Raw genomic sequence first — 27,484 nt, 5'->3', positions numbered from 1 at the left:
GGGAATATAGCCAATATTTTATGATAACTTTATATGGAGTATAATCTGTAGAAATAGCAAATCACCAGGTTGTACACCGGAAACTAATATAATATTGTAAGTCAACTATACTTCAATAAAAAATGTATTAGAAGCACATAAAAAATAAAAACAAAATTAAAAAATTATTACCAACTACTGATCCAAAAAAAGTTTCTTGTCAAGAATTTGAATTTTAGCAAAATTTTGATCAGGGATTATGTATCCATTTCATGGAAAAAAAACTTGATATAATATTATTTTCCATAAAATTTTTGTTAGAGTATATCTAGAAATTTTATACAAATTCAAAACGTAATATTTTCCCTAATACTTTAAATGGTTTTTAATCAAAATTATGCTGTAAAAAGGAAATGAAATGATTTTTAAAAAATAAAATCCCATAGAGATGTCCCCAAATTCTCTCCATCTTTCTCCAACGGGCCATACATCTCCCATGATTTCCTCTCTGTGCCATGACTTGAAGAAGGTCGTGAAGCTTAAGAAATACTGCACCTCAGGGAGGAACAGTTAAGAGCATGAAGCAAGTTCAGATATTCATGTCTAAACAGACTAACTGAGAAATTATCTTGCTCTATTACTTCTTAGCCTCTTCAAGAAAGAATAAGAGGTAATTTCTATTTCCTCTTTCAAAAGAGCAAGTTGATCTTAAGACTTCCTTTGCTCCAATAGAGAGCCAGGAGGCTTTGTTTTGATAGGGGGGAAGAATTGGAGAACTCCTGGAAGGGTTGAAGAGAGGTTGGGGAAGACTGGATTTATGAGGATTAAGAATAGTGAAGGAGGTAATTTCTCTCTGGGTTATGAAATCTGGTCCTCATTCTCATTAAGGGGCCTGGGAGGTGGAAAGAGATCTGATGGAACTGGTACACGTGATTGCTGGTACAGGGGCCTTGGAAATGTTAAACAGTCCCAGTGGCTGAGAGGAGATGAATGCATGTTGTAAGTAGTCAACGAATAGGCTTAAAACGGATCACATGGATTCAGACCACCCTTTCCCAACCAAGGTTCTACAAGAAAGTTAACCGGAAATGAATATTTCCTTAACAAGAAATGAATATTTTGTCAGTTCTCCCAGGGATGAATTATAGGTAGTCCCATTCTTGGAGCAAAAGAAAAAAGTTAATCATTATATACAATGAAATATTTAGGGCTTTGGACTTAACTTTTATGGAACTGTTGGTTGGGGAGGGGTTGATTTGGATAATGACCTTCTCAGGGTGGACCACGATAAATCAAGGACAAAATCATTTTTCAACTTTCTGAATTGTTTATGATCTCTTGAACTCTTATACAACAATTCTTGGGCAAAACAAAAATGTCTCCCCGGGCCTCCATCGTAATGACTTTTATTAGAAACTCTGGAAATGGTGATTTAAGTCAAAGTATGTAAATTAAAACACAGTGTGGGCTAGGGTTGTCGTGAGTGCCTCTGAGGAAGGCCGGGTTTTGGGGGCGTCTTGCGCTCGCTGAGGGGGCACCTCGGAAACAATGGCGGAAGGAGATAATCGCAGCACTAACCTGCTGGCTGCAGAGACTGCAAGTCTGGAAGAGCAGCTGCAAGGATGGGGAGAAGTGATGCTGATGGCAGATGAAGTCCTCCAATGGGGAAGAGCCTGGTTTCCACCTGCCATCATAGGTGTGGTTTCTTTGGTGTTTCTGACTATCTACTATCCAGATCCATCCATTCTGTCAGGTGTTTCCTGTTTTGTTATGTTTTTGTGCTTGGCTGACAACCTTGTTCCCATTCTAGCGCCTAGAATTTTTGGCTCCAATAAATGGACCACTGAGCAACAGCAGAGATTCCATGAAATTTGCAGCAATCTAGTAAAAACTCGACGCAGAGCTGTGGGCTGGTGGAAACGCCTCTTTACGCTAAAGGAAGAAAAGCCTAAAATGTACTTCATGACCATGATCATTTCTCTTGCTGCGGTTGCTTGGGTGGGACAGCAAGTCCACAACCTCCCTCTCACCTACCTGATAGTGACTTTCTTACTCTTGCTTCCTGGACTAAACTAACATGGAATCATTTCAAAGTACATTGGAATGGCCAAAAGAGAGATAAACAAGCTTCTCAAACAAAAAGAAAAGAAAAATGAATAATACATCTGCTTTATTCAGTGTGATTAATGGCGTATACATTGTCCTTGGGGACACTGTCTGTTATGCTGTCTGGATACTAAAATGCTACAGATGTAGCTCTTTGCTAACCCTTAGTTAGTAGAAATTCCGACTTGCCAAGTAAGGCTTTATGCCCAGTGTCTTCAAGGGTGCGTTGTCATCAGCTGGCCTTATATGGACAACTCATTCATCATTACCACTTGTCTTGGTTTTTCTCACCCAGGGTTAATTGAACTCTTACTTTTAAAATAATATAGTGGTGAACTTCATCCTTTAGTACAGTTAACAGTGGCTTGGGATAACTGTTCAAGTTGATCTTTGCTTTAGCTGGATACAAGATAGTGCTCTGTGACTAAAGGAAGCTGGTTCTACTGTCTGCTTCCACAGTCTGCTTAAACAACTGTCTGGCTTCGTGAATATAGAAACCAAGTTTACCACTTCTGATGAAAAGCCCAGTTTAGATTCATTCCTCATTCTGTTTCGATACTGTGGGAGAAGAATCCTCATGGAATACAATGAAAGTAACTCCATGGCCTAGTATGTGTTGGCTTCTCCCTTGTGCAGAATTTAGCAATTTGTTGGAAACATTGATCCTTCCTCCCAAATGGGGAATCTGACAGGCTTAGAACCCTTGTTCCCGTGCACTTAAACTTGAAGTTAGTACATCCTTAAGGGCTTTTTAGTAGCAGGCTTACACAAGATGGTATTTAGGATTTTTAGCATGCTTTTAATTTCAGATTTTCAGCTAACTGAAACTAAAGTACATAATAGGTTAAGAGTCATGTCTATGACCTTCACTCCAAGACCAGCCAATAAAAAACAAAACTCATCCTGTGTTTAGTCAAGATTCATTTCAGTAGAAAATCCTACTAGTTTTTCAAGACCAGAATAAGCCTTTAAAGGTAAGCCTCAAGATTCTCATTTTATGGTAACACTGGCTGCTTTTGGTTCCCATAGATGGAGTAGTTGAAATCTGTAGGAATGAACCTCTGAGGGCTGGAAATGTGACATATTTGGGAACAATTCTTAAACTGATTAACTAGCTGTAATATAGTTTTGTGAATTTATTGCACTGATGCTGTAAAACCTGGACCTTGTAGTATATCTGTTCCTAAATAAGTGTTGTTTTCTCCCCTTCAATATTGCTGTAAACAGTGGCACCCATATAGCATGTTTGACTTTTCTTTTTTAATGTTTCGTATACAAACTACCATAATTTACATGTGTTTCCTCATTGTAAATAAGCTTGTCTTCCTAGATTTTTGTGTGTATGTGTGTTCTACCAATTAACTACTTTTGCAGTTTTAATCCCGTATTATTTCTTCCACTTTGTTTTGTGTAAAAGGGGAAAAATGAAAAAGCTGGAAGCCCCCCCCCCCCAAAAAAAAACACAGTGTGATATTTCTCATATATAAGTTTTGAGGAGAATGATTATACCTATCTTATGAATAGACAATTTATAAACCAGAAGACAGAAAAAGGGTGAACTAATGCTTCTTTTATGAGAATATAATTGTCCCATAAGGTATTAATTGGTCTTAGAGTCTTACCATGATACTTTGCATTATATGTATGACATCTGTTTACAGGAGATTTAGAAAAAACCTGGCAAAACATGTTTCCTCCGTGAGGTATCCCAGCAAAATAGTAACTTGTCCATTTCACCTAGTAGGGTTTTGTTTATTTTTCTATATAAACAATGATATTTACAGAAAGATTTGGTACGTAGAGCTTGCTAGAATCAGAAATTCTTATTATACTTTTACTTCTACATAGGAAATCTAATACTGTACTACTTTTTGAACTTCAAAGAGATTTAAGGAATAAGAAGAGATTAAATAATTGATTTCCAAATATATAAGGATTGAACTTATTCCATGGCACTTAAATACCCAAACAAAATCTAGGATTCAATATGGTTCTGAAAATTGGATTTGGCAAGGCCTAATAATTTGTCCATTTTCTATTTAAATACTGAGCCTAATTTAGGTATGTGTATTTTCCACTATGTTCAATCTTTCATCATTTAGCCAAAAAATAATTAATGCCTGCCTACAAGGCACTGTTTTATGAGCTGAGAATAGAAGAGAAAGACCTGCATTTTTTGTTTTGTTCAAAACTTTAAAAATATCATTAGCTTTAATGACACAACAGAGGTACATTAACATATTCCATAATACCGACCTTTTATCTTTCTTATCTACTCAGAGACAAACAATAGGTAACAAGACAAATTAAAGGCAAAAATAAATATATCCAAACTTAGGCATCTCTTAGTGTATACCCATACTTTCAGTCTGTATGTGTCCCTAGGTCTGAAGAAGGTCTCTTCTAGACAGCATATATATGGGTCTTGTTTTTGTATCCATTCAGCTAGTCTACGTCTTTTGGTGGGAGCTTTAAATCCATTTACATTTAAGGTAATTATCGATATGTATGTTCCTATTACCATTTTCTTAGTTCTTTTGGGTTTGTTATTGTAGGTCTTTCAAATATTTTAACATCTTTATTGGAGTATAATTGCTTTACAATGCTGTGTTACTTTCTGCTGTATAACAAAGTGAATCAGCTATACGTATACATATATCCCCATATTCCCTCCCTCTTGTGTCTCCCTCCCACCCTCCCTATCCCACCCCTCTAGGTGGTCACAAAGGACAGAGCTGATCTCCCTATACTATGCGGCTGCTTCCCACTAGCTATCTGTTTTACATTTTGAAGTGTATATGTGTCAATGACACTCTCTCACTTCGTCCCAGCTTGCTCTTCCCCCTCCCCGTGTCCTCAAGTCCATTCTCTACTGCTGCCTCTTTATTCCTGTCCTGCTCCTAGGTTCTTCAGAACCATTTTTTTTTAGATTCCATATATATGTGTTAGCATACGATATTTGGTTTTTTCTTTCTGACTTACTTTACTCTGTATGGCAGACTCTAGGTCCATCCACCTCATTACAAATAACTCAATATTGTATATATGTGCCACATGTTCTTTATCCATTCATCTGTTGATGGCCACTTAGGTTGCTTCCAGGTCCTGGCTATTGTAAATCGTGCTGCAATGAACATTGTGGTACATGATTCTTTTTGAATTATGGTTTTCTCAGGGTATATGTCCAATAGTGGGATTGCTGGGTCATATGGTAATTCTATTTTTAGTTTTTTAAGGACCCTCCATACAGTTCTCCATAGTGGCTATATCAATTTACATTCCCACCAACAGTGCAAGAGGGTTCCCTTTTCTCCACACCCTCTCCAGCATTTACTGTTTGTAGATTTTTTGATGATGGCCATTCTGACTGGTGTGAGGTGATACCTCATTGTAGCTTTGATTTGCATTTCTCTAATGATTAGTGATGTTGAGCATTGTTTCATGTGTTTGTTGGCAATCTGTATATCTTCTTTGGAGAGATGTCTGTTTAGGTCTTCTGCCCATTTTTGGACTGGGCTGTTTGTTTTTTTGATATTGAGCTGCATGAGCTGCTTGTATATTTTGGAGATTGATCCTTTGTCAGTTGCTACATTTGCAAGTATTTTCTCCCATTCTGAGGGTTGTCTTTTCGTCTTGTTTATGGTTTCCTTTGCTGTTCAAAAGCTCTTAAGTTTCATTAGGTCCCATGTGTTTATTTCTGTTTTTATTTCCATTTCTCTAGGAGGTGGGTCCAAAAGGATCTTGCTGTGATTTATGTCATAGAGTGATCTGCCTATGTTTTCCTGTAAGAGTTTTAGAGTGTCTGGCCTTACATTTAGGTCTTTAATCCATTTTGAATTTATTTTTGTGTATGGTGTTAGGGAGTGTTCTAATTTCATTCTTTTACATGTAGCTGTCCAGTTTTCCCAGCACCACTTACTGAAGAGGTTGTCCTTTCTCCATTGTATATTCTTGCCTCCTTTATCAAAGACAAGGAGACCATAGAGCATGGGATTATCTCTGGCTTTCTATCCTGTTCCACTGATCTATATTTCTGTTTTTGTGCCAGTACCATACTGTCTTGATTACTGTAGCTTTGTAGTATAGTCTGAAGTCAAGGAGCCTGATTCCTCAAGCTCTGTTTTTCTTTCTCAAAAGTGCTTTGTCTATTCGGGGTCTTTTGTGTTTCCATACAAATTCTGAAATATTTTGTTCTAGTTCTGTGAAAAATGCCATTGGTAGTTGAATAAGGATGGCATTGAATCTGTAGATAGTGTTGAGTTTTACAATCATTTTCACAATGTTGATTCTTCCAATCCAAGAACATGGTATACCTCTCCATCTGTTGGTATCGCCTTTAATTATTTTCATCAGCATCTTATAGTTTTCTGCATACAGGTCTTTTGCCTCCTTAGGTAGGTTTATTCCTAGGTATTTTATTCTTTTTGTTGCAGTGGTAAATGGGAGCGTTTCCTTAATTTCTCTTACAAATTTTTCATCATTAGTGTATAGGAATGCAAGAGATTTCTGTGCATTAATTTTGTATCCTGCTACTTTACCAAATTCATTGATTGGCTCTAGCAGTTTTCTGGTAGCATCTTTAGGATTCTCTATGTATAGTATCATGGCATCTGCAAACAGTGACATCTTTATTTCTTTTTTTCCAACTTGGATTCCTTTTATTTCTTTTTCTTCTATGATTGCCGTGGCTAAAACTTCAAGAACTATGTTGAATAAAGTGGTGAGAGTGGGCACCCTTGTCTTGTTCCTGATCTTAGTGGAAATCGTCTCAGTTTTTCACCATTGAGAACGAAGTTGGCTGTGGGTTTGTCATATATGGCCTTTATTATGTTGAGGTAAGTTCCCTGTATGCCTACTTTCTGGAGAGTTTTTATCATAAATGGGTGTTGAATTTTGTCAAAAACTTTTTCTGCATCTATTGAGATGATCATATGGTTTTTATCCTTCAGTTCATTAATATGGTGTATCACATTGATTGATTTGTGTATATTGAAGAATCCTTGTATTCCTGGGATAAACCCCACTTGATCATGGTGTATGATCCTTTTAATGTGCTGTTGGATTCTGTTTGCTAGTATTTTGTTGAGGATTTTTGCATCTATGTCCATCAGTGATATTGGCCTGTAGTTTTCTTTTTTCGTGACATCTTTGGTTTTGGTATCAGGGTGATGGTGGCCTTGTAGAATGAGTTTGGGAGTGTTCCTCCCTCTGCTATATTTTGGAAGAGTTTGAGAAGGATGCGTGTTAGCTTTCTCTAACTGATAAAATTCGCCTGTGAAGCCATCTGGTCCTGGGCTTTTGTTTGTTGGAAGATTTCTAATCAGTTTCAATTTCAGTGGGTGTGATTGGTCTGTTTATATTTTCCATTTCTTCCTGGTTTAGTATCAGAAGGTCGTGTTTTTCTAAGAATTTGTCCATTTCTTACAGGTTGTCCATTTTATTGGCATATAGTTGCTTGTAATAATCTCTTATGATCCTTTGCATTTTTGCAGTGTCAGTTGTTACTTCTCCTTTTTCATTTCTAATTCTGTTGATTTGAGTCTTTTCCCTTTTTTTCTTCATGAGTCCTGCTAATGGTTTATCAATTTTGTTTATCTTCTCAAAGAAATAGCTTTTAGTTTTATTGATCTTTGGTACTGTTTTCTTCATTTCTTTTTCATGTATTTCTGATCTGATTTTATGATTTCTTTCCTTCTGCTAACTTGGGGTTTTTTTTGTTCTTCTTTCTCTAATTGCTTTAGGTGTAAGGTTAGGTTGTTTATTTGAGATGTTTCTTGTTTCTTGAGGTAGGATTATATTGCTATACACTTCCCTCTTGGAACTGCTTTTGCTGCATCCCATAGGTTCTGGTCGTCGTGTTTTCATTGTCATTTGTTTCTAGGTATTTTTTGATTTCCACTTTGATTTCTTCAGTGATCTCTTGGTTATTTAGTAGCATATTGCTTAGCTTCCATGAGGTTGTATGTTTTACAGTTTTTTCCCTATAATTGATATCTAGTCTCATAGCATTGTGGTCAGAAAAGATACTTGATATGATTTCAATTTTCTTAAATTTACCGAGGCCTGATTTGTGACCCAAGATATGACCTATCCTGGAGAATGTTCCATGAGCACTTGAAAAGAAACTGTATTCTGTTTTTTTGGGGTGGAATGTCCTATAAATATCCATTAAGTCCATCTTGTTAATGTGTCATTTAAAGCTTGTGTTTCCTTATTTATTTTCATTTTGGATGATCTGTCCATTGGTGAAAGTGGGGTGTTAAAGTCCCCTACTATGATTGTGTTATTGTCAATTTCCCCTTTTATGGCTGTTAGCATTTGTCTTATGTATTGAGGTACTCCTATGTTGGGTGCATAAATATTTACAATTGTTATATCTTCTTCTTGGATTGATCCCTTGATCATTATGTAGCATACTTCTTTGTCTCTTGTAATAGTCTTTATTTTAAAGTCTATTTTATTTTATACAAGTATTGCTACTCCAGCTTTCTTTTGATTTCCATTTGCATGGAATAACTGTTTCCATCCCCTCACTTTCAGTCTGTATGTGTCCCTAGGTCTGAAGAGGGTCTCTTTTAGACAGCATATATATGGGTCTTGTTTTTGTATCCATTCAGCTAGTCTACGTCTTTTGGTGGGAGCTTTAAATCCATTTACATTTAAGGTAATTATCGATATGTATGTTCCTATTACCATTTTCTTAGTTCTTTTGGGTTTGTTATTGTAGGTCTTTTCGTTCTCTTGTGCTTCCTGCCTAGAGAACTTCCTTTAGCATTTGTTGTAAAGCTGGTTTAGTGGTGGTGAATTCTCTTAGCCTTTGTTTGTATGTAAATGTTTTAATTTCTCTGTCGAATCTGAATGAGATCTTTACTGGGTAGAATAATCTTGGTTGTAGGTTTATCCCTTTCATCACCTAAATATGTCCTGCCACGTCCTTTTGGCTTTCAGAGTTTCTGCTGAAAGGTAAGCTGTTAACCTTATGGTGATTCCCTTGCATGTTATTTGTTGCTTTTCTCTTGCTGCTTTTAATATTTTTTCTTTGTTTTTAATTTTTGATAGTTTCATTATTATATGTCTTGGCGTGTTTCTCCTTGGATTTATCCTGTATGGGACTCTCTGTGCTTCCTGGACTTGATTGACTATTTCCTTTCCTATGTTAGGGAAGTTTTCAACTGTAATCTCTTCAAATATTTTCTCAGTCCCTTTCTTTTTCTCTTCTTCTTTTGGGACCCCAATAATTCGAATGTTTGTGCATTTAATGTTGTCCCAGAAGTCTCTTAGACTGTCCTCCATTCTTGTCACTCTTTTTTCTTTATTCTGCTCGGCAGTAGTTATTTCCACTATTTTATCTTCCAGGTCACTTATCCGTTTTTCTCCCACAGTTATTGTGCTATTGATTCCTTCTAGAGAATTTTTAATTTCATTTATTGTGTTGTTCATCATTGTTTGTTTGCTCTTTAATTCTTCTAGGTCCTTGTTAAACGTTTCTTGTATTTTCTCCATTCTATTTCCAAGATTTTGGATCATCTTTGCTATCATTACTCTGAATTCTTTTCCAGGTAGACTGCCTATTTCCTCTTCATTTGTTTGGTCTGCTGGGTTTTTACTTTTCTCCTTCATCTGCTGCGTATTTCTCTGTCTTCTCATTTTGCTTAACTTATTGTGTTTGGGGTCTCCTTTTCGCAGGCTCCCGGTTTGTAGTTCCCTTGTTTTTGGTGTCTGCCCCCCAGTGGATAAGGTTGGTTCAGTGGGTTGTGTAGGCTTCCTGGTGGAGGTGACTGGTGCCTGTGTTCTGGTGGATGAGGCTGCATCTTGTCTTTCTGGTGGGTAGGACCGTGTCTGGTGGTCTGTTTCAGGATGTCTGTGAACTTATTATGATTTTAGGCAGCCTCTCTGCTAATGGGTGGGGTTGTGTTCCTGTCTTGCTAGTTGTTTAGCATGGGATGTCCAGCACTGGAGCTTGCTGTTCGTTGAGGAGAGCTGGGTCTTAGCGTTGAGATGGAGATCTCTGGGAGAGCTTTCGCCATTTGAAATTACGTGGGGGGTGGGAGGTCTCTAGTGGTCCAATGTCCTGAACTCGGCTCTTCCACCTCAGAGGCTCAGGCCTTACAGCTGGCTGGAGCACCAAGACCCTGTCAGCCACACAGCCAGGTACGTGGGGAGTTTCTTTCCTTTTGGGAAGTCTGAGGTCTTCTACAAGTGTTCAGTAGATGTTCTGCAGGAGCTGTTCCACATGTAGATGTATTTTTTATGTATTTTTGGGGAGGAAGGTGATCTCCATGTCTTACTCCTCTGACCTCTTGAAGGTCCTCTCTCTCTTAGTATATTTTTAAATGAGACCAATTTCAGTATTTAATATGCTAGACCCAAAATTATGATTACCAGAGGGTTAAGGGGGGCTGGGAGGGATAAACTGGGAGATTAGGATTGACATATACACACTACTGTATATAAAACAGATAACTAATAAGGACCTACTGTAGAGTACAGGGAATTGTTCTCAATACTCTGTAATGACCTATATGGGAAAAGAATCTAAAAAAGAGGGGACAGGGGCTTCCCTGGTGGCACAGTGGTTAAGAATCTGCCTGCCAATGCAGGGGACACGGGTTCAAACCCTGGTCTGGGAAGATCCCACATGCTGCGGAGCAACTAGGTCCGTGAGCCACAACTACTGAGCCCGCACGTCTGGAGGCTGTGCTCCACAACGGGAGAGGCCCCGACAGTGAGTGTCCCGCGCACTGCGATGAAGAGTGGCCCCCGCTCGCCGCAACTGGAGAAAGCCCTCGCACAGAAACGAAGACCCAACACAACCAAAAATAAATAAATAAATTTATTTTAAAAAAATGTGATATATGTGTATGTATAACTGATTCACTTTGCTGTACACCTGAAACTAACACAACATTGTAAATCAACTATACACCAATAAAATTTTTTTTAAAAATTAAAAAGATCTAAGTTCCATAATTTTTTTTTTCCATTGGAGTACAGCTGCTTTACTCTGCTGTGTCAGTTTCTGCTGTACAGCAAAGTGAATCAGTTATACCTATACATATATCCCCTCTTTTTTGGATTTCCTTCCCATTTAGGTCACCACAGAGTACTGAGTAGAGTTCCCTGTGCTATACAGTAGGTTCTCATTGGTTATCCATTTTATACATAGTAGTGTATATATGTCAATCCCAATCTCCCAATTCATCCATAAATATTTTAATAAATAATCTTTTGATAAGGGGGGAAAAAGATGCTAGACCAAACTAACCTCTCATCAGCAAAATATTACTCCCTGTAACTTATCATCTGCCTGCTTAGCCTGCTTCTGTTTGCGCTGTCTTGAGAAACGCGGCTCACATTGCCTCTCTTAAATGAATGTTCCATAGTTGAATTGTTGTTACTCTGAGGAGACTTTTCTTTCTGATGTTTAACCTAAACTGTTCTTTAAAAAGAATTATATCCTACCACTCATAGATATACCTTCTTATACTTGACTGTAATCATTTACCCTTATCTTATTTTAGAATTACACCTTTCCCATATTTATGAGCTATTATGTTCATTCTCACTGACAAAGCAAAACTATATGCATTTTAACCCATCATCTTTCTTTCTTTTTTTTCTTTTTCTTACAGGCATGGAAAGTTCCTAAGCTTCCCACCACTTGCTCTATGGCTGGAGGCTCCTGAGGTACCAAAAGAAAAAAATAGTTTTCAGGTGCAATCTTAATACAGTCATGTTGAAAGTGATAATAATCCTCTTACTATGACACACTGCCCAAAATAGCACTGGCATCCTTTGACACCATGAGAAAGCAAATTTTATTTTATCTTATTTCATTTTATGTCCACTTGGCAGTCATGCCATGTGACACAAGCTCATAAAAACAGAACTCCCTTGATGACTGAGTTTGAGATAATCATTCTCTGGATAAAGAATACGGAAAGTAATTGAAAATGAATAATATACCACTCATTTCACCACATCACTGACACTGACAATTCAGCAGTCTGAAACCTATTACGTAGGTAGGCATGGTCAATACTGATTGAGTTTTTTGTGATGCTTTCACATACTTTAATTTTATTTAATCTTCACAATGACCCTGTAGTATATTGTAAATGGATAAATTCTGTTTCAGAAGTAGCTCAGGCTCTTACAGCTAGTTACTGACAGCTTCCATAAATGCAATGACCTTTATATGACATCACAGTGTCCTCTATGTTTTTAACATTTTTGTAGTGTAATATACAAAGAGAAAAGTGCACTTAAGTGTATAGGCCGATGGGGTTTTGCAAATTGAACACACATGTAACCAGTACCCAGATCCAGAGCCTCAGAAACTCCCCTATGCCCATTTGTAGTAACTATTCACCCTACCAAACTCCAAAAGTAACCAGAACCCTGACTTCTAACAACACACATTTTTGCCTACTATTGTAGTTTACATCAGGGGAATCATACACTCTTTTATATTTGACTTCTCTAACTTAACATTATATTCATGATTCATCCATATTGTGGCATATAGTTCTATATCATTATTCTAATTGCTATATGCCACTCCATAAAATTTAAATATATCACAATTTATTTACCCACTCCACTGTTGATGGGTATTTGGGAGTTTCTAGTTTTGGACTATTACAAATAGCACTATTATGAACATTCTGGTATATGCCATTTGGTAAAATATGTACTCATTTCAGAGACACACTTATACACACACCTCCTAGGAATGGGATTGCTGAGGCATAGGTTGTACAAATATTCAGCTTTGATAGATGTTGCCCAATAGGTTTCTAAAATGGTTCTACAGGGCGTATCTTCCATTGTTATTATTAAATAATTACTGTCACTGATTATTTGTTCAATTATGACTCCTACCATCACCACTATCATTCTCTGAGTAATGATTATGAGCCAGGCACTGTGCTAAGCATTATATATATTAAAAATTATAAATATATTACATATAAGTATATGATATTTATAACATAGAGTTAATATATATGGTACATATAAATATATTATACAAAAGCACTATATCATACACATATGTACATACTATGTTAAAATAGAAATAATATATAAGCACTATATTATATAGGTATATACATATATAGACATACATATATATTTGTATTATACATAGCAACTATAATACAGTTATACTCCTTGAGGTTGAAACAGATACTCATCCTTGAGGGTGGAGTATCTACATAAATTCTTTGAAATTATTCTGCATAAGAGATTTGTCTCTTCTCCCTATTTATTTATTCATTCAGTCATTCATTTATATCAATATAAACTTACGGATATTTATACTTTGCATTATAATACATTACTATTTATTTTGATGCTCAAATTGTTCTTGCTTTGGCTATTAGGATCTCCTTCAGTGGTTCCAGCCCTAGACCTAGAATCAGCTATTTATCCAAGGATTCTTGGTTCTTTCTTTGTAAGTATGGTGTTAGAAACCAAGTTCTGGATGCTTGGTGCGCTAGTTGCTACTGGGGTATCATTGCTTGTAAGTCCTCTCAGCTGACAGAACAAATAACTATGTGGTGTGCACACCAACTAACCTGTGTATATGTACATCTATAAATATGTCTATAACTGACTTTCAATACCTATATTAATTTAAACATGAGTTAATACTGATATTTAACTCTAATCCATTTCCACATGGACCATTATAGCCTCCTCCCCATCTTGATCCATAAACTCCTACAACTGAGGAAAAACATGACTCCCACCAAGCTCCATCCATTTACTTAATTATTCACTTCTAGTATATATGTATGTATAGCAGTATCAAAAAAGTTAATCCAGTACTTTTGTGGGAGTGAACTTTATCAACTAAAGTACAGTACTTTTGCCTTTAGTCTTACAGAAAGAATCCACTCATTTTCAAAGTTATTTAGGTCAGCATCTTTCCCTCCACATCATTTAGTGAGGTTGTTTCATACATTTGTAATACAGTTACATTTTCTTGTGACAACTTGCATTCCTTCCTGGGATCCCCAGCCTCCTAAATGATTTTTTTAAAGCTTACAAATGTTGTTAGCTCTTTTTGCTGTACAATTCTATGGGTTGACAAATTCATGTATCTACCATTGGAATATCATACAGAATAGCTTTACTGCTCCCAACAAAACCCCCATGTTTCACCTGTTCAACCCTTCCCCCAAACCTGTAGCTACCACTGATCTATTTACTATCTCTATAGTTTTGCCTCTTTCAGAATGTCATATAATTGTAATTATGTAATTATACAGTCTTTCAGACTGGCTTCTTTCATTTAGCAACATGCATTCAAAATTCATCCATGTCTTGATAGCTCATTTCTCTTATCAATGATTATTCCATTTTATGGATGTACCGGTTTTTTTATCCATTCACCTGTTAGTGGTTGCATCTATCTTCAAGCAATCATAAACAACACTGTTGTAAACATTTATGTGCAGGCTTTTGTGTGGAAGGATTTTGAATCAGTTGAATCTTCAAATCAGTTGAATCTTTCAGCCCATGATCATGGAATATCTTTTCATTTATTAGTATCTGTGATTTTTTCATCAGAGTTGTACAGTTTTCTGCAGCTCTGGTCACAGGTAGATCTTGGAACTCAGCAATGACCTTGGGAAAATGTCTCTTTTTCCATTTTTGAATTCTATGTTCTTTTGCACTGGCTCTTTTCTCAGATTGGCTCTCTCCAAGAATGACCTTGGAATATCCACTTATTTTCAAGAAGTTTAGCAACATGGGGAGAAAGAGATGCTTCTTCTAATCAGTGAAAGTTTAGGTTGGGACTCCTGAGCCCAAGCTGTATCCTGTGCCCATTATGGACAAATCATAGTTACTCTGATCAGCCAATGAAGCTAGAGGATGAGGTCAGTCTCATTATGACCACATAGACTGAGAATGGAGAAGACTGCTTCTCCAAAGGAAAATTGAAGTTACCAGAAATGGGGTAGGGGATTATTGATGCTGGCCAGACAAGAGTCTACCAGAGTGGGGAAGTTTGACATCTAGTCAAAACCTAAACATGTATATTTGTTTTGTTTTGTTTCATTTTTTATAGTAAAGAGATTTGGATTATACCCATACAAAGAATAAATAAGTGGTTGAAAAGAGGGAAAATGTTACTGTGGTGGTTAATCTATAGGACAATAAACAAGTGGTTTGTCAGATTTCTATTCTTAATTGATCCAATTATCATTAAAAATATGATCTGAGATTTCTACCTGCATATGATTAATTTCTGATTCACAGCCCTGCCTTTTCTGACAATTTGCCTTTAGAAATTTTCCAAGAGAAATAAAAGCTTAACAAATGAGTATTAGCTAATGTGAAATAGCTGGAGCTCAGATGAAGGAAATAGAGCTAATTTATATAATGAGGCTCTAATTTATTCAACTTTAAAAGACTATACAAAATTTGGGGTCTTGAATTTTTAAAGTTATGGTTTAGACTTGGATTTGGTAGTAAATATCCATATTTACATTCATTATGTATAATTATTATTCCAGTAGAGCAGATGAGGTATGAGGGTTTTTTAATTGATATATAACTGACATATAACATTATAGTAGTTTTAGATGTGTGACATACTGATTTTATATATATTATATATATAATATATATATATAATATATATACTGCAAAATGATTACCACAATAAACTTAGTTAACATTCTTCAGTACACATTGTTACACATTATTTTTTCTTGTGATTAGAACTTTTAAGATCTACTCTCTTAGCAACTTTCAAATATACAATACAGTATTGTTAACTTCAGTCACCATGCTGTACGTTACAACCCCATGACTTATTTATCTTAAAACTGAAGTTTTGTTACCTTTTGACCACCGTCACCCATTTTTCCCACCCCCTTTCCACAGCCTCTGTCTCTAGCAACCACCAATCTGTTTTCTGTATCTATGAGTTTGTGAGTTTGTTTAAGATTCCACATGTGAGATCATACAGTATTTGTCTTTCTATGTCTGACACATTTTGCTGTGCATGTTTTTTAAAACAAGCCTTACTTAAGCTATTAATCTTTGGAGGAAGCATGATGAGCATATTCCCTCCTTAATAAGCAATCATAAGTAAAGTTTCTAAGCGTAGTAGAGGAAAGAGTAGGCAACTAATATCTCATCAAAGTAGTGTTACTACACAGGAGCAGATACAAATGAATTAGAAATACTCTATCAAATGAATAAGTTCACTTTTGAAATATGAGTACAAATGTTTTTGGTGTGTGGCAGACTCCCTTGAACATAGACAAAGTCAAGAGAGAAGGAGGCACATGTTTAAAAATAGCTCTCATAAAATGTGAATTAGTCAACAGATGAAATATCACATTATTTGAGCTGAAATTTGCATGGTAAACATTTCATTACTCATTCCATCCCCTTCTCTCTTACTGAGCTACTCCAGTATCCTTAGGAGGGAGAACACACTGAACGTGCTATTTTTATGACAAACCAGAAAGCAATAAGGTTACAGAACAGTTTACACATCAGCAGTGATCTGAAATGGAACACACATATTATTTTTTCCCTTGGCGTTATTTCAACTCTTTGTCCATACTGATACCTCATCTTTAAAAAGACAATAATAATATATCCTGTCAGGTGCAAAGAATGGAGAAGTAATTCTTTTATCTCATTAGCTATTCTTCCCCAGAGCCAGGTGTGAGCCTTATGCTTGGGCAAATAACAGTCCTACCCTGTTGTGACCACAAAGTAGTTTCTTTCCGTTCTCTGGGAAGCCACGTTTCTAGGAAGCTATTATTGTGGGATATACAGAGGTCATGGCCTTGCTCTCAGCTACTTGATGACTATGATGCCTTTTAGGAATAAAACCAGAATACATCATAGGGGAGAGGTGTCATTAAAAATAACCTAGTTAAGGAAGTGTACGAATACTGAGAGGGAGTATTTCACTCTTTCCCAAACTAGGTGGGATTCAAGGCATATTTTAGCTCACAGTCTTTGACTCTTCCTCAGTGAAACACTGTGTCATTAAACCCTTGCTTTACCCCATTCATGAATACTTAAAAATACAGCAGGATGGATTATTAATAGCTTACAATTTACTTTTAGACACCTGAAGTGAAAAATTTGTGTATGTGTATCTCAAGGGAGATTATTTAGCATATCTGGTTATTTTTTCACTTCAGCATTTGTTCCATCTCACTTTTAATTCAATGAGCATTTCTTAATCATGGACTAAATCATGGACACTCTGCTAAGATGAATGACACATGGTTCTTTCATTTACAATCCAGAGGGAAAAAAATAGATGTACACAAAACAAACTACAACAAAAGGTAGAATAGAGTGCTGCACAATATTTACATATTTGTCTAGTCTGAGCCTCACAAAAATCATTAAGCGAGAAAAGATAGCTAAGAACAGATCCTTTGGGAACGATCCTTTAAGGGCTGGATATTACAAGAAAAGGTATTTCAAGAGAATTCCACTGCAAGTTTGGTTTTATAAGACAAAGGTTCCTGAGCCACTGTCTAAAGACATTTTGGCCCATTTTTTCCTCAAGGTTTTGGATATATAAGCATGATGAAAATCAGCCACAATTACAAAGTTTAGACAAGAGCAAAAACCAGAATTTAGAATAAGGTGAATAAAAAACAATTACAGAGAAAATATATTGCTCATCTGTTTATTTTGGAGCAGAGATTCTTTTTTCCCCTTTGGACCATGTCTTTAGATCAGTCCATTCAAGAGGTAGAGGCTGGAGAAACAACAAGAGGAGAACCAGTGCAGGAACTACAAGGAGTGAAGGACAGCATCCAGGATTGTGCCTCTCTGTGTCAGCAGCTATGAGTCCCTAGACATACATTAATGTCATCCTTATAAACAACTGAAGAGTAGGTGTTGTGATCCCTGTTTCCACTGGTGAAAACGGACTATGACAGCTGAGGGAATACACTTAAGACTTGTAGCTCTAAGCAGGGAGCATGAAGTGTAGCTCTCGCCCAAGTCCCTCCACTACTCCCTGAATGAATCTTTCAAGAGTCAGACTTTGTTAAGACAATTCAATACAATTGCATACATTCAATTGGGAATTTGTTTGGATGGCAATGCTGTTTATCAATTCCAGTGGAATATTGACAAGAGATATATTTCAGCTGGTCTGTATCAGCGCTGCCATTCTATTGGTTTATGGCTGAGCCTACTTGTTTGGTGGTCTGTTCTGACTGGTGGCTGCCATGCCTTATCAGTAAGTATTTTGAACATTTCCTCTGGGAATCATGAATATCGTGTAAGGTACTGAGTCTTAAGCAATCGATCTTGATAAAAGATGCATGCTATATGTAGAGAAGAAAGAGATAAGGAGAAATTTTGTCTAAGATCTCTATTATGGAAATTCAGATGACGAAATTGATTGGAAGATGCAATCCAGACTAATAAAATTTACAGGCTTTTTATGAAAGAAAAACCAGAGATTGAATTTACCGCATTTTCAATCACTGTCATAGTGGATAGACTATGCTTATTTTGCAGTCAAAGTATCCTGTGTGCAAATCTTATCTTTCTTAACATGCTAGTTTTAAGACAGTGAAAGAGTGATTTTGTCTCTCAGATCCTCAGTTTCACTATGTGTAAAATTAGTACAATAATACCATACTTGTAGTAGTCGTTATGAGAAATAAATGATATATTGTAATAGGCTAGTCATAGCATCTGAGATATTACAATGAATCACACTTTTAAAAATATTATTAATAGTTGAAATTATTTTTTTGAAAGGCAGAAATTTTGGCATGGGCATATAAACAAATTCCTCTTACAAGAGAAGAAATGCCAAATAATTGAAGGTGATACATTCTTCTTTTAGTAAACTAAGATAAATAGGAAATGAGAATAAAGGGTCGTGCAAATATTCCATGCCCTTTCTAAAGCTGGCTTGAGAAGCATTAATCTTTGGTGCTCCTCTGAAGAGAACTGCTACATATTTAAAAGAGAACTGGCCCTTATACTGATCTGAAGTATTATATTCTCATCTACTCTTAAGGGTATCTCTCAATGAAATACATTATATGATTTATATTTTAGCCACTGTTCCTGAATTACAGAACTACACTTACAATGCTATTCAAGGTCCTCTAAAGACTGGACCCAGTATGTATTTCCAAACAGTATCTACTATTGCATTTCAATCATTCTATGCTCTAAATCAACTGAAGCGTGTGCTCTTTTTTATCTATATCCCACACTTTCCCACTTTTGTTCCTTTTCCTTTGCTCAAGTTGTTTCCTTTCCTGCTTATGAACCGTGATCCACAAAGACTTCCTACAAGCAGAAGTAATCCTCCTGCTCTAAATTAATCTAATATTTTGCCTTTATCCCTCTGATGACCTTTGCCACTTTATTAGATTATATTTAAGTATTTTTAGCTTCTCTGTGAGACATTAGCACCTTGAGGGGCAGAACTGTAGCTGATTCACTTTTGCACTCCTACAATGTTTAACATGGGGCCTGGATGCTATACGGTAAATAAATAAATAAGTGGAAGAAATAATTTATCTAGGTTTCATTGTATATGCTGTCTTGGGCTTTGAGGTCACCTGTTTCCCTCAGGACATGTAATAAATGTGGACACGTTTTGGAGAGTTATTCAATTTCTATGTCATAGAATCTTAAAGAGGCATATTGACTTTTCAACTATCACCTGAATTAAACTGATACTGAGGGATTTTCAAGTCCTTGATTACTTTGGCTGAAATTTGGTTTCTCTTTTGTAATATTGGGAGTAAGACCTTTCTCAGTATTATGAGAAATAACCTACAGTTTTGAAAATGCTAAGTTTTCTTTAAAAACTTTTCTTTCAAAACGTGTTAATATTTCCTATATTGCTTTTTCTTCTTCGCACATTTCAGTATTTTTTGATAAAAAATCCTATGTTTGACTATGTTATAGATGTATTTAAAAAACAGTCCTTATGTGTTTCAAGGGGACTAGTGGCTCACTATCCCTCTAATGCAATCAAATTACACTTTTACATTTGATGCTTCAATCTGAAAATTTATGAGGAATATAAAAATATTCATACTAATATATGAATATTATCTTTATGTTGAAGAGCATGACATATTTTGACTTATTTAGTCATCTCAAGTCTTATTTCAGACAGAATTACATTTGTTGCTATTTATACATTTAATGTGTAACCCATGTATTATTAGCAAATGAGAAGAGGCAGGTTTTATAAACTATAAACTGATTCTTAAAATGAACTATTCCGCTACACACCTATTAGAATGGCCAAAGCCAGAACACTGACATACCAAACGTTGGCTACAAGGTGGAGCAATAGGAAGTCTCATTTATTGCTGGTGGGAATGCAAAATGGTACAGCCACTTTAGAAGGCACTTTGGCAGCTGCTTACAAAACTATTTATATTCTTGCCATACAAATGACCCAGCAATTGTGCTCCTTGATATTTACCCAAAGGAGATGAAAACTTAGGTCCACAGAGAAGCCTGCATATGAATGTTTATAGCAGCTTTATTCATAATTGCCAAAACTTGGAAGCCAGCCAAGATGTCCTCCAGTGAGTGAATGGATTCATAAACTGTAGTACATGCAGACAATGGAATGTTATTCATCACTAAAAATAAATGAGCAATCAAGCCATGGATGGACCTTGAAGGCATTTTTCTGAGAGAAATCAGTCAGACAGAGAAAGATAAATACTGCCTATTCTCACTCATGTATGTGTGGAATCTTTAAAAAAAAAAAAAAAAAAAAGCCAAACTCACAGAAACAGACAGTACGGTGGTTACCAGGGACTAGGGATGGAGGAAATGGGGAGATGTTGATCAAAGCACACAAACTTCCAGTCACAAGATGAATGGGTTCTGGGGATCTAGTGTACAGCGTGGTGACTATAGGTAACAATAGTGTATTATACACTTGAAAGTTTCTAAAAGAGTAGATCTTAAATATTCTCACCACACACACAAAATATGATTATGTGAGGTGATAGATGTGTTAACTAACCATACTGTGTAATAATTTTGCAATATATACATATATCAAATCATCATGTTGTACACAAACTTACACAATGTTATATGCCAATTATATCTCAATAAATCTGGAAAAATTTTTAAATAAACAAATAAAGAATGAACTAGGAAGTGATGATGCTCAAGGCCAGAGAATTAAGCAGAGGTGAGGTCATGGAGGTCCTTAGACCTCAGGACCTATGCAAAGGTGGTTAAAGTGGCTTAAGAATGAGTGACAGGATGAGATTTCTATTTAGAGAGTTTTCTGGCAATGCAGTGTAATTCCGAGACATTATATTAGATGCAGGGAGCTTATTTAGCAGGATACTATGGAAACCCTTTGGAGAAATATTGGCTTCCTAAGACTAGGAGAGTATCTTTGAGAATGGAAAGGGGGAGTGGATTCCTATGTTTAGGTGTTAGAATCAATGTATTTTGGAAATGGCCGATGTGTGAGGTGAAGGGGAGGAAAGAATTAAATATAATGCCTATGTCAGTGCCTTGATCCCTGCAAACTAGAGTACAGGGTTGGCTGGTTTGGGACATGTAGAGTTGGAGCTGCTATAGAGCACTCAAGTAAGTTGACGGATGGACAGATGGGTAGTCAGACCTATATTTGGGGTAGGAATTTTGATTTGGGAGTCACATAGATAGCAGTTGAAGACTCAGAAATGGATAAAACACCCAATGAGAGAAGAGGGCCCTGGACAGAAAGAACCCAGAGAATCACAGATATGTAATGAATTGACAGAAGAAGCACTGACTACAATGAAGACTGAGTAGTAGTAACCGGAAATCCAAGGAAAGGAAAACCAGGACAACATGGGATTCTGTAATACAAGTTAATAAAATACACTTCAAGAAGGATGGAGTGGGCATCAGTTAATTATTGAGGCTAAATAAAATATGATCTGTAAGATATGTTATATTTGGTATCTTATTTATTAAAATCTACCACCAGTAAGAACATAGGTGATTATAATAATGGTAAATTATTATCATTATTATTTTTATTATCAATACCATTATGTTACTATTAAGTTCTGACTAGAGATATCATTTTATTTTTAATTTTTATAATTTCAATTTTATAAACATTTTTATTCATTTAAACATTTTTGTCTCTTGAAGTAGAATGAACACTTTATAATTGAACTAAAATAATCGAATATACTTCAAAATCCAAATAATAATATTCAGTAATTATCTGATAATAATCTGAAGATTTCTCTGGTGACACTTAAATTTTAAAATATCAAATAGCTGTTATTCTAGAATTTATATTTAATTAGCTGACGTTCTTAGAATGCGTTATATTGTTTGTATAGTGATTTATTTTAAAATGCTGCAGAATAAACAGTATGCTGTGTCTAATTTACTTTAATCTAAACCTGGGGAGTGGTTTTTAGAGTCTTAAATTCCTAATTAAGAGTCAATGCTCTGAAGGTGGCTCTATAACACTATAAAGATGATTATCAAAACTTACCAGGAGTATGTTAATTAGCATCAAAGACGCTAGAAATAATTCAACGTGTTGTTAGCTGTAAAACTCTATGAAATATAAAAGCTTTATTTTTAAATTAATGAAAAGAATAAGCTGATATTACCTTTTTTAATATACCAAAGTTGATATTCTAAAACACTTCTAGAAATAAAGTCTTATTCTCTGTGTAAACAAAATGCACAAATATTTTTAGAGGTAATTGACAATATTCTTTAGAGTGATGAATTAAAAATCAATTTCAGATTATGACTTTGTTGAATTCAGTGATGCTATAATTTAAATAAAATAAATGATAAATTATGTGTCCCCAAAATGTACATTAAGAAGCATAAACTTTTTCCAATTTGAAGGTAGCACTGTATATATTTTAGAGCGTGCACTACACTGTTTTTAATCTTAAATATCAATGGGATGTCTGAAAAATTTTGGAGTTAAGAAACCACATTCTTCATTTCTTCCTTCTCCCGGATCCTTAACTCTCACTCTAAGGAACCCAAAGATATTTAGCCTTTATTGATAAGCAGGAGAAGTCCAGGTTAATGGAATCATTCTCAGTTGGTAAAAAGAAATAAGAAGAAGAAAACATAACTCTCATAACTCTAACTTATCTCTGTGACTTCCAGTAGAATTTCATGTTAACCACCCTAGAGACTTCTGGAGAAAGCTATTACACATTCAGGGTTTTATGATCCTTAGTGCCAAAAGTTTTTCTCCATCTAAAGCAAGTGCTTAACTGACAAAAATCATTAGAGCTACTTCCTCTTTTTCTATCTCCAGGCAACATGCTATACTCAGGAAGATGTTGTGTACTTAGTGATTATCATCTAGTTGCTCCCCTGCTTGTTATTCAGTGGATGGTGGTCATTGCTCATATATAGAGTCAGCATTAGTCTGACTCTAATGCTAGCTTGGAATCTCCAAATAAGGGGTCGGGGGGAGCTGGGGTGGAGGTAACTCCTATGGAGCTGTGGAAGGCCAGGCAGAGGGCAGGTAGCAAAAATCACAGAAGACAGTAGTTCATGTAGGGATGACAGTAGTTCATGTAATCCATCACTCCTATGGAGCTGTGGAAGAAGGCCAGGCAGAGGGCAGGTAGCAAAAGTCACAGAAGACAGTAGTTCATGTAGGGATGACAAGCTGGGTTCAGAAGTTTTCTGGCAGAGCGAAAAGAGGCAACCAGCCGCCTAGCCAGAAATAGCATATCACAGACTATAACATAAGTGACTACACTGTGGATTTCTTAGAAAAATAAACTTGTAACAATTCATAGATCCAGGCAAATTTTGCCTTTGAAGGTTGTTAACAAGGGAGACCATGCACTTGTTGGAATGGTGTCATTGCCCAAAACCACCTGGGAATTTTTTTGGAAAAGTCTTCAGTACCTTTGGCATGATCATCTAGCTTTCCTTAATGGAAGCAGATTTCCATCCATTAATGTAATATTTACCAAAGTTCCCCATAAACTACCTCAGAATTATCTAAAATACCTAGATGAATAGGAATTTCTGAGGTTAGGGCACAGGGATTTGCATTTTGTAGGCTTTTCAAGTTCTTAGTAAACTACTATATTAAATACAAGATGATTTGGTAAACAGAGAATGCGGCAGGGACAAATCAATGGCTCTGCAGAGTTATACAAAAATGGGTAATAGGTATATATGGCTATAAAGGAATGAGATGGATTTTCCTGTCTTGTGTATCAGTTACATTAGACTTTTCCAGATGAAAATTTGTAACTGTTTTGAGCAACATTGTAATGGTAACATTTAGGTCATAGTCCTTTGGAAACTTTGAAGGCCCTTGAAAATATGTAAAATGTGATATGTCTATTTTAAAAAGAGTGTTATTTAAAGAGTCATACCTTGCAGTAAATTATTTTAAAACTTTTTAAGCCCTTGGCTGCATATTATTATTATAATATAAAAATATCATGTTTTTTCCCCCCAGGAGATTTTGATGTATTCCCTTGTGTAGGGCCTAGGGCATGTTTTGTGGAGTATTACTATGTGTTCACATTTAAAAGAGCAAGAGTTATTTTTTTCCAAATTTATAATAGTTTAATTTGAATGTACCTTATTGAACAAGCTATACTTGCTTCTCTTCAAGATTCTGATACTTTCCCTGGAGGGAGTAATTTTTCCTGATTGGAAACACTGTCATACAGACAATGTGGGAGGGAAACTGAAAAGTAAACACTAATTTATGTACCTGCTTTTTTTTTTTCCCCCTCCAGGCAAATGTTGTCAGTAAACTTAAAATACCCGTCAAGGACAATGTTCCTGCCCAACTCATTGGAGGTACTGTTTAGCTAGAAGTTTTCATGCCTACTGTGATCAAATTCATAAGATGATTATTTAATTTGCGCTTTATTAAAGACTTCATTTATTAAAGACAATGGGAGAATGTACCTCCTCTTTCTGAATTAAAAGTGTTGTCACTTAAGCAGTGGCAACAGGCAGTGTTCTTTATTTCCTTATGTGAAAAGATAGTGGTATAAACTTAGAGAACAAAATTTCCAAAATTTACTTTTTCAGCAGTGTTGTCCCAGGTGCTTGCTAAATCTTGAGTGTCCAAATTCAGCTCAGGTTCCATCTTGGCATAAACAACAATATGAAATTTAATGACATCCAGGTGTGGAGACGGTGGCTCCTCTCCTGGGAGTTGGAGACCTGATTGGCAAGTCTGAAAACAGTTTCTGAATTCCATGTATTTGCATTCTCTTCTTTCTGTTCAGCACAAGGAAACTGTGCTAAGGAAACTTTGTTAACATCTAATTTAAGAAGAGCTGGTAAATGGCATTCACAGAATGGACAAGATAAATTGAAATCTTAATGGGACAGCAGCCAGATCCCAGACAAAAAGATTCCAAGATTCTCCTTGGAATCTTTTTGCCAAAGATTCCAAGTTTGCTCCTTTGGACTTGGATGCTTGGGCTTGGACACTTGGGGAAAGCTCACACCATGAGCATGCTGCCTATGGAATCATGTGTGTCTCATCAGGATCTGGCTAACTCAGCTGCATTTTGGGGCACATTACTGAGGGTTTTAGGATGTCAGTTTAGTCTCTGGCATTCAAGTTGTTTATATTGTCTGATTTTCAACTTTCTTTAGACACACTTCATAATACTGTGTTCCTTGCAGCAGTTTCTAGTTAAGGTAATAATTCCTCATACATTAATTTTTGTTTGTCTTGGTGAGCTTAAGAATTAGATTAGATATTATGATAGAAAGCATCTAAATAATGAACGTAGTTCTTTTTTTTTTTAGTTGTTTTAACAAAATAGAGCGCCTCCCCACTACCCACCCCGCAAAAGAGAAATGTAAGCCACAAATGAAGGTGTCGTAGCTGTCCATGAGGCTTCAGCTATAAGTCAGAAAACCTGTTTCTAAATAAAGGCAGTGGCTAGTGTCATGGATTTGGTTTGTATTTCATAGGGAAAAAGCAGGGAATAGGAAATGAACATCAGCTACCTATTTTCTAGCTGTATTGCAGATTCCTTAACATCCCTCACATCTTAGCAGCAAACGTCTTATTTTCTCAGATGGGGCAGTGAGGGTATGGAAATTACCACCTCATGAGTTCTAGAGGATAAGTCTGAACAGATACTGAGCAAAGACACTTTGCATTCCATCTTGTTTCTGATCATTTAAATGTAAAATTTTAAGAGGATTGAGGAGGAAGAATGACTGCCTTTGTTTAAGATGGTAAGAGGTCTAGGCTCCGTCCCTCCAGAGGTAATGCTTAACCCCTACACCCTGAGACTATTATATATCTAATGATTTGCCTCTGTGAGTGTGTGTGAGGGTGAGTCATGGCTCTTATTCCTTACACAGGCAAGGAATGGAGATAGTAAAGAAGGATCTCTGTCTTATTGGAGATGTATTTCTTCATACTAGTTTTGAGGCTCCCTAAATTATTCTTATCTCAGTTGTTTCTTGAGAATAGGAAAAGATTGAAATTTATTCGAGGCTTAAAGTGAGACTCTGAGCCTCTATGTTTTTCCCACTGAAGTATTTAAGATGATGCATTTCTGACTCATTATCATGATTTCCACTATTATAACATCGAAATGACTTCTCTTTGTATCATCTATCACCTGAAAAGACCACAATTCTGAGTCAGCAGAAAAGGGCCTGTTCTCCTCCTCCAGGACCGATGGATCATAACATCCTTCCCCTACTGTGATACCTGACTTAGCTTGACCTGGAATTACTGTTCCCCATGCACTTGGTGGGATAATAACATTGTAGAAATGTTAAACAAACCACCAGGGGGCTGAGCAGCTGTTTCACTTGGGCCTTGGACCAGAGCTCTCATCCTTGGAAAAAATTACCTCCATAAAGTTATTGTCAACAAGTCCACTGAGATCTCAGTGCCGTTGCTTCTTGGCTGCTTCAAACTATTACAATCCTGGAAACTAGGAGGTTAACCATTTAAAAAAATATGTTATGAAAAGATAAACCAAAGACAGAGAACTGAATGTGTAATATGATATCAAAATATTTGCATATCATATATCTGATAAAGGACTTGTATCCAAAATATGCAAGGAATTCTTAAAATTCAACAATAAGGAAATAACTCAATTAAAGATATAAACAAAGATCTCCCCAAAGAAGATAGACAGATGGTAAATAACTATATGAAAAAATGCTCAAAATAATTTGTTTTTAAGGAAATGTAAAGTAAAACAACAATGAGATGCCACCACACACCTACTGGAATGGTTAAATGCAAAAAAATCGATACCAAGTGAAGTGAGGATTGCAGAGAGAGCTCATCCATTGCCGGTGGGAATGCAAAACTGTATAGCCACTTCAGAAGATAGTCTCTTAGGAAGCTGAACAAAGTCTCAGC

At 36.1% G+C, this 27,484-nt stretch overlaps 1 protein-coding gene and 1 pseudogene across 3 annotated transcripts in view; one reads left to right on the top strand and one right to left on the bottom strand.

The window, feature by feature from the left end:
- TMEM196 (transmembrane protein 196) overlaps positions 1-27,484 on the bottom strand; it is a 230,981-nt gene that overhangs the window by 68,090 nt on the left and 135,407 nt on the right. The gene's annotated exons all lie outside the window — the stretch shown is intronic.
- LOC309665913 (ADP-ribosylation factor-like protein 6-interacting protein 1 pseudogene) lies at positions 1,463-2,075 on the top strand (annotated as a pseudogene). The gene has a single exon. The product of its transcript is annotated as an ADP-ribosylation factor-like protein 6-interacting protein 1 pseudogene (transcript).

The sequence above is a fragment of the Balaenoptera physalus genome, assembly GCF_965194825.1.
Source record: "Balaenoptera physalus genome assembly, chromosome: 8".
In the NCBI taxonomy this organism is placed as follows: Eukaryota; Metazoa; Chordata; class Mammalia; order Artiodactyla; family Balaenopteridae; genus Balaenoptera; species Balaenoptera physalus.
This window is presented reverse-complemented; position numbering and strand designations above follow the sequence as displayed.